The sequence below is a fragment of the Neoarius graeffei genome, chromosome 1, assembly GCF_027579695.1.
Source record: "Neoarius graeffei isolate fNeoGra1 chromosome 1, fNeoGra1.pri, whole genome shotgun sequence".
Classification (NCBI taxonomy): domain Eukaryota; kingdom Metazoa; phylum Chordata; class Actinopteri; order Siluriformes; family Ariidae; genus Neoarius; species Neoarius graeffei.
The window spans coordinates 9,861,749-9,869,473 of record NC_083569.1 but is presented as its reverse complement, the minus strand read 5'-3'; the positions used below and the strand labels follow the sequence as shown (position 1 = coordinate 9,869,473).

The window sequence follows — 7,725 nt, the reverse complement described above, 5'->3', positions numbered from 1 at the left end:
TTAACCGGATGCACTTACTGCTGATTAGTAATTTGGACCTGAACCTAATTTTATTATGAGTAAGCAGGAGTAAGGAACGAAGTACAGTGCAAATGATGGCAAATCGTGTCAGGATGATATTCAGAGAAGCCAATAAGGTTATGTTTTCATGGAAGTTCAAAGTTTTAATGTAAAAAGTAAAATAAGTCAGCTGAAAAGTTTCCTTTTTATGAAATTAGCTTCAGTCCATCATTATTATAGGCATTTTTATCCAGAGTGACATACAACATACCGTACCCAGAGCAGCATGGGGGGTTAGGTGCCTTGCTCAAGAGCATTTCGGCTGGTCCGGGGACTCAAACCAGCAACCTTTTGGTCACAAAGCTGCTTCTCTAACCATTAGGCCATGGCTTCATCACATGTTTGAAATTATACAAATTTTCCATTTGTGGATTGTCTCTTTTTTATTCATTTGCTGGACTATGGGGTTGAATTGATGTTTAAAATATAAATTTTAATACAGTAATGACAAATTGATTGATTGAATTCGCATTCAAATACTTTAAAATATAAGGAAGTAAGTTTTCCATAAACGTAGGCACTTTTTTTTTTTTTTTGGTTAGGATATGGTTAGCCCTGCTTGCCTGCGACCCTGTAGAACAGGATAAAGTGGCTACAGATAATGAGATGAGATATGGTTATTGTTGTGAATATAGTTCAAGTGCACAGAATCACAATTGATTGAATGTGTAGGGTTTTTTTTTCCCATCCAGACTTTGATAATTTGAAAATTGTGAATTAAAAATGTAAGGAGTAAGACTTTTGAAATGTTAGAAATGGTAATCAAAGAGTAAATATTCAGGTAATTTGAGTAAAGTGATATATATCCACCAGCAAGAAAGAGTCATGCTGTAACACAGCTTGAGTTTGAATTTGAAGCCTGACACAAAGCCACTGTTGGGTTTCTGATCAAGTCCCACAACCCTCAAGCGGATGTGTCCTCACTCTGGACTCGCAAGTCACTATGAGTAAAAGATTACCAAACCAATAAATGCAAATGAAATGAGGCAAGAAGCTTCCACGCCATTTTGCAGCACAGTGTTGCCACCTACCGTCCATCAGACAGACTGTGTGACTGCTGAATGAAAGGAAATTAAGAGAAATTTCACCTGAACAACATTGAAACGCACCATATTCAATATGGATGGGGTTTAGTTACGTGGACACTTTTATTCGCACAGGAAATTCCAAGAGAGTAAGCTGTCTGTTCTTTTTCTGAGAAAACACCAACAAGTATCTCAAACTGAAAGGAAATGAGATTCTGATGAAACCTTTTAACCAACATCATATAAATGAATAACTCACATCACACAAAGCACAAGCTTTCCTTGGGCAAAGTTTAAAATTTTATTTCACAATCCAAACTTTTTTTGCAGAGATGAAATTACGCTGCGTTACTACTAATGGCATGACAACAACATTTGACTGTGTGATTTTATACTTATACAGAACATGATGTTTTACAGCTAGTTCATAAAAATTAGAATTAAAAAAAAAAGAAAGAAGAACGCTATATAGTTTCGCATCTGGTACATAGATGACTTTTACGTGTCCCGAATCCGCACAAATAAGAATTTACCATATGTGTGGTGACCTGGGAAAAACTGGCGAAAATGGAGGTTTTTCAACCTCAAATTTAAGACGTGGTCAATAGATTTTGCTTCAACAGAGTGGAAATGTTTTGAGAGTGAATGTCACACATTTTAGCGGTAACTTTATAAAGTTCTGATTGTTATATCTGCAAAAGAGAAGCCAGTTTATGCAGTTAACGAATTCTATAAAAGCTCAAAATTTCACCTTGGAAAGTGTTTTCTCAGGCCGCCACACACACACATACAGTATTTCTTAGAAAAAAAGTCTTTATGCAAACAAAAGCACATTAAAAAAAAAAACCTTGCACTTGTTATACTTAAAAGCTGAGCACACCACAAATTTGACTACAACCTTATTCTACGTTGCACACTAATACAATGTGCATCAAGTTTCTGTAAAATATAACCTGGTCCACAGAATGATGTTTGTCAGTCTCGATATGCAATACGCTCTCGATTATATTTACTTAGAGTGTGCTAGTTACCAGGTAAATCTAAGATTGATGGTGAGTTTACGTTGGCACATTTTTGATATGGACAATCATTCAAAGACAATTGGGTTGTGTTCACAGATATACGTATGTGAGACCTCGAGCATGTGATCCACGTTTGTAATTCCAAAAATGTTTGCAGAAAATTGTCTTCTACGTTTTCCTACATGCCAGACCATTTGTAACAAAATTCAAGTTATGGTAAAAGTTGAAATCTGCAACGTTTCCGAGCTAAGTAAGATAACTATCCAGTTTTCTCTAGCTAGATTCTCAGCTTTTTATGTTAAAGTTCAATCAGTCGAGCTTATTTGCATCGTTTTGTCTTGTTGTACATGAACATTCATCGTAAGTAAGCTAGCTACTTACTCTTTTCTGTACAAGCAAAAGCTGCTTGCAAAATTTGCCTAGCTAAGACTACTCTAACTTTTACAAAGTACCTGACTTTGTAAATGTTGGTGATGCCAGATTTTTAAAACACTACACGATATTTCGAGTTGATTCAAGACTTTGCTAATAATTTGTAGTGCCGATTTTCAATAGCGTTGTAGATTTGTCGTGCCTGAGTGGTAAGACTCAAGTTTTATTATTCTATACAGGGTGTTTCAAAAAAAAAAAATAAATAAAATTGGATATCATTTCACAATCTAGTAACTTTGCCAATTCTCGTTCAATTGACCTTGAGTTTTTTTTGAGCATGTGTGGAAACAGGTCAAAATTTTATCTCTTAATGTTTTTTGTTTTTATCTTTTTAGGTATAGAAATGCCATTCATTGGGGGAAAAAAACGCGTTTTTTGTTTTAGAGGACGCTCGAACACAGTCAAACAAGACTGCGCAGCGTGCATTTATGAGAAAATTCTCTGAAAATGCACCAACTGCAATGCAGATTTGGACATGGTGCAGAAAGGTCAAAGAGAAAGGCTGTCTGTGTGTGCAGGGCAAAAGGATCTGGATGACCGCCAGGATCTGGCGCGAATATTGAAAATTAGTGAAATCGTTCATGGAATCCATATACCTTTGAATTTCTTGTTCAAATTTTGAGAAATGAATCGTATATTGCTCAACATTAAGCCTGTCCAGTTTCATTTGCGTAGACTATATAGTTTCTGGGATGTTTACATCTCAAATAATATCAAATTTTTTGAAACACCCCGTATTTTTTTTTTTTCAGAAAAAAAATCTTTTCAATATTCAAGCATTTCTTTCTTCAGAAAATAAATATCTTTGATTCTGTCTCATCTCACTGAACATCACTGGGCATCACTAGTGCTCTATCTAGGTCTCTAATATGCATATCTGTGGTTGACGAAATTGAGTTTTTTTTGGTAAAGGTGCAGTATACTGTCATATTGAGTAAATCACTATAATCTATTCTGAAGAGCATTTAGTTCCTCAGTTCCACATGACCTATTGAGAGCGGCTATTTATGATAGAACTCCATTGGAACTCAGCGGTTCAGTCTGAACGAACATGTATGTGCATTTCCCTAGGAACCAAACACACTCTTAAAGACATTTAATCCTAGAGAAGTCAGGTGTGGCCTCATTTCTGCAGCAACCTTTGGTAGATGTCAGATTTTAAAAACCGCGGGTAAGAGTCCCTCGTCATGAGCCTGTAGATCAGAGCTTGGGCCGTTTCGAAGATTGCCACATCCGGGTCTGATATGTTTTGTTTTATTATCGCTCGAGTCTTACAGTCAATGTTGATCTGGAAACAAATGGATGCTAGTTCTGTTATCTTCGCATGTTGAACATTATTATCTTCATCATTTTAGAATTGTTTAGCACTTTAGTCAAACAATGATGTAATTATTGATACATCTGTACACATCCAAACAAGAGCATGAAACACGTTCGTTAAGAGGTACCTTCACTACATCTCCAGATCACACCCAACACTGTCAATCACTTCAACGAACTGAGATCCAACATACCTGGCTGGGAGCCTCCGTTTGTACAAACTCAGAGTAGATCCTATTGGCCTCACAGGTCATTTCCGTCCTGCATGTGATGTGCCTGTAGTCCTCACAAGCTTTCCAGAACCTGATGTTTTCATCACTGTACTCGGACTTCAGGAAGTCTGTGAAGGCCTGCAACCCAGCTACAGTGCGGAAAAAAAAATCAGAACAACAAGAAATCACGATATAAACAGGTTTTTGAAAGATTTTTCTGTTAAAAATAAAAGACTCCATTTTGGGTGTTGGCTTGTTGTTGAGAAGCTCCAATTTGAATGCTGACGTACAGATTTGAATTATCCAAAGCACCTTAAAACACGAAGACCTTCAAGTATTTCAGTATTACTCTTGCTTTTTCTTCCTTTGTAATGTTTTTTTAAGATTCTCTTTATTTCAATCAATTGAATAATGAGTTTTTAATCCCGTTTTAACAGATATTATATAAGTACATTCACTGAAAGTTGAACCACTCCAATGTGACGATAGTCTCGTAAAGTAAGCAAAGTTCACGACTCGGACATTCAGTGTTTGTTTTTAGTGTATTGAGTTTGTCTTTTAAAAAATTTTTGCTCTTAAATTCTGCTCACAAACTCAACAGAACACCGAATAAAAACTGAAACGTAGCTTCTTACCTTGGGACTCCAGTAGCTTTTCGATTGACTCGCTCCAAACTGTAACATCTTCAACAGGTTCCTTGGCAAAGCAACAAAATCTACCCTTCAAAATTACAATTAGATCTTTCACTAGTCACAAAGGCTAGAAAATCAGAATTACTTTACAACCCCGAGCATTTAGTATGAAATTCATTCCACTAAATTCTCTCATTGTAAAATACAGACAACACACTTCATATTGAACTAGCAAGAAATCAGTGCATTAAAGTGCTATTACATGTCCAGAGTACAAATTGAATCCTAAACGAACTCACTTTATGGCCATTTTTGCCACTCCAGTGCTCAGGATCTGCGCGCTGTACACTCTGTGCCAGTGTGTGGGACTGTCGAAGGCATCTGAACAGGACTACCTCCATGAATAGAAAGGATGGAAATTAACATGCAAAGTTCCGTTTGGGAGGGTCACCTCACCGCAGGACTTGTGGGGAAGCCTCTTCCGATCTAAGTTAAGACCTAGATGACGCCATGCTTAACATGAGAACTTCCATTTGGTCCATGGGGGGTGGGGGTGGGGTTGATAGATGAAGTGAAAAATATTTTAATAAAGAGAGATGATCCATTACCGAAACAAAATTGGGTAAAATGTGAAAAGCTATTGCTTACTGCTTATATAATTCATCAAAATACTTCAGAATGAAACATCAGGTCTGGTAGTAGCCTGTTATGTCATTTCTGCATGAAAGTTACTTATTTTTCAACTCCATTTTATTTCAAAAGAAACTTTAACCATCAAGGAAGCAGGCCACTAATATGTAAACCTGAAGAGGAAAAAACCCCATCCACCATGTTCTGATGTTTTACACAAAAATGATCACAGTCACCTGTTGACATCACCTGTTTCAAATCACTTCATTACTGGGATTTGATTTGTGTTGCAGGTTTCAGGCTTGCAACAAAAATCAAATCACAATAATTGTCATCGGCGGCGGCTGTCCATCGCTAGCGATAATGACTGCTTCATTAGGATGCGCAGAAACACAGATGGGCTGTGAGGCCTGCACCAGAGCGACAGAATCGCCTGTAGTGGCGGCATGAATGGCCCGGCCGAGCCGCCACAGAATGTCTGGTCTCGTGAGCTCTCGCATACTATTCTCCTCTCCTAACAAAGCGCCCTGCACAGTAAGGTAAGACAAACGATGTCGTGTCCCCATTGTATTGTCTCTCTGGACCTCCAGACCTGGTGCCAAGTGGTGCACGAAAGTGCCATAGACCTGACAAGTATGGAAGTTGCCCTGCAGTGACAACTGACTTGCCGAGTGATGCCATCCATTGGCCATTTGAGTGGCTCTTCCGCATGCCATCTGGTGGTGTGCCATTGACCCTGTTGGGTTCATTTGCCACATTGCACCAAAAAGCGCCCTGCTGCCAGCACCTTATTGGTGATGTACTATTTAACCCATAGCTGGAACCCAGGCAGGTGCTACCACTCCGGGTCAGAGTGGACCTGGGAGCAATGGTGATTAAGGGGTAACTCCACTTTCTCCAATGCTCAAGTCCTCCCGGACCTGAGACTCCCCACCGGTTGCAGTTTAAAGTCATACCCAGGACTAAATCACAATTTGGTCAATAATGCTGTGATTTGAAACAGGTGATGTCAACAAGTGATTGTCATCATGATTTGGTACAAAATCAGTATCCAGGAAAGGCCTAGTTTTTGAGGAGCAAAGATGGGCTGAAGATCTCCAGTTTCTCCACAGATGCATGAGGAAAATTACTGAAATGTTTCTCAAAAGAAAATCAATGTTTCTCAAAGAAACATATGAAGAGACTTGGATATTTCACCCTCTACGGTGTATAATATCATAAAACGATTCAAGGAATCTGGAGGAATTTCGGTGCGTAAAGGGCAAGGGCTCAAGCCTAATCTGAACACCTGTGATCTCCGATCCCTCACTGCATCAAGAACCATCATTCATTTATAGCTGACAGAACCACATGGGCTCGGGATTACTTTGGCAAACCTTTGTCAGGCTCTACAATACTGAGTGACATCCACAAACACCAATTAAAACTTGACTGCGCAAAAAGGCAGCCTTATGTTAACTGTGTCCAGAAGCACCATTGACTTCTCTGGGCTCGGAGGCATCTAGGATGGACCATTACACAGTGGGAACGTGTATTGTGGTCAGATGAATCAGTATTCCAGGTCTTTTATTGTACAAGAAGGACCATCTGGACTGTTACCAGGAACAAATCCAAAAGCCAAGGTGTGTCACAGCATGGGGTTGTGTCAGTGCCCTTGGTAAAGGTAACTTACACTTCTGTGATGGAGCAATAATGCAGAAAAGTACATTGAGATTTTGGAGCAACATATGCTGCCTTCAAGATGACATCTTTTCCAGGGAGATTTCAACATGACAATGCAAAACCACATTCTACACACATTACAAAGGCGTGGCTGTGGAAGATGAGGGTGCCTGTTCCCTCTGTCCCCAACAGAAAATGTGTGGTGAATTTTGAAACAGATATACCTTAAGACCTGTTTGCAGGAAGAACGGGACAAAATAACACCTGAAACACTTCATCACTTGGTGTCTTCAGTCCCTAAACATCTTTTAAGTGTTGTGTGAGAAGGAATGGGAACATTATCTCATCTCGTCTCATTATCTCTAGCTGCTTTATCCTTCTACAGGGTCGCAGGCAAGCTGGAGCCCATCCCAGCTGACTACGGGCGAAAGGCAGGGTACACCCTGGACAAGTCGCCAGGTCATCACAGGGCTGACACATAGACACAGACAACCATTCACACTCACATTCACACCTACGGTCAATTTAGAGTCACCAGTTAACCTAACCTGCATGTCTTTGGACTGTGGGGGAAACCGGAGCACCCGGAGGAAACCCACGCGGACACGGGGAGAACATGCAAACTCCACACAGAAAGGCCCTCGCCGGCCCCGGGGCTCGAACCCAGGACCTTCTTGCTGTGAGGCGACAGCGCTAACCACTACACCACCGTGCCGCCGGGAACATTATA

The 7,725-nt window shown here is 39.8% G+C and overlaps 1 pseudogene; it reads right to left on the bottom strand.

Annotated features, from left to right (window-relative positions):
- Positions 1-1,453: 1,453 nt before the first annotated feature.
- Positions 1,454-5,232, bottom strand: LOC132886665 (regulator of G-protein signaling 21-like; annotated as a pseudogene).
- Positions 5,233-7,725: the final 2,493 nt, after the last annotated feature.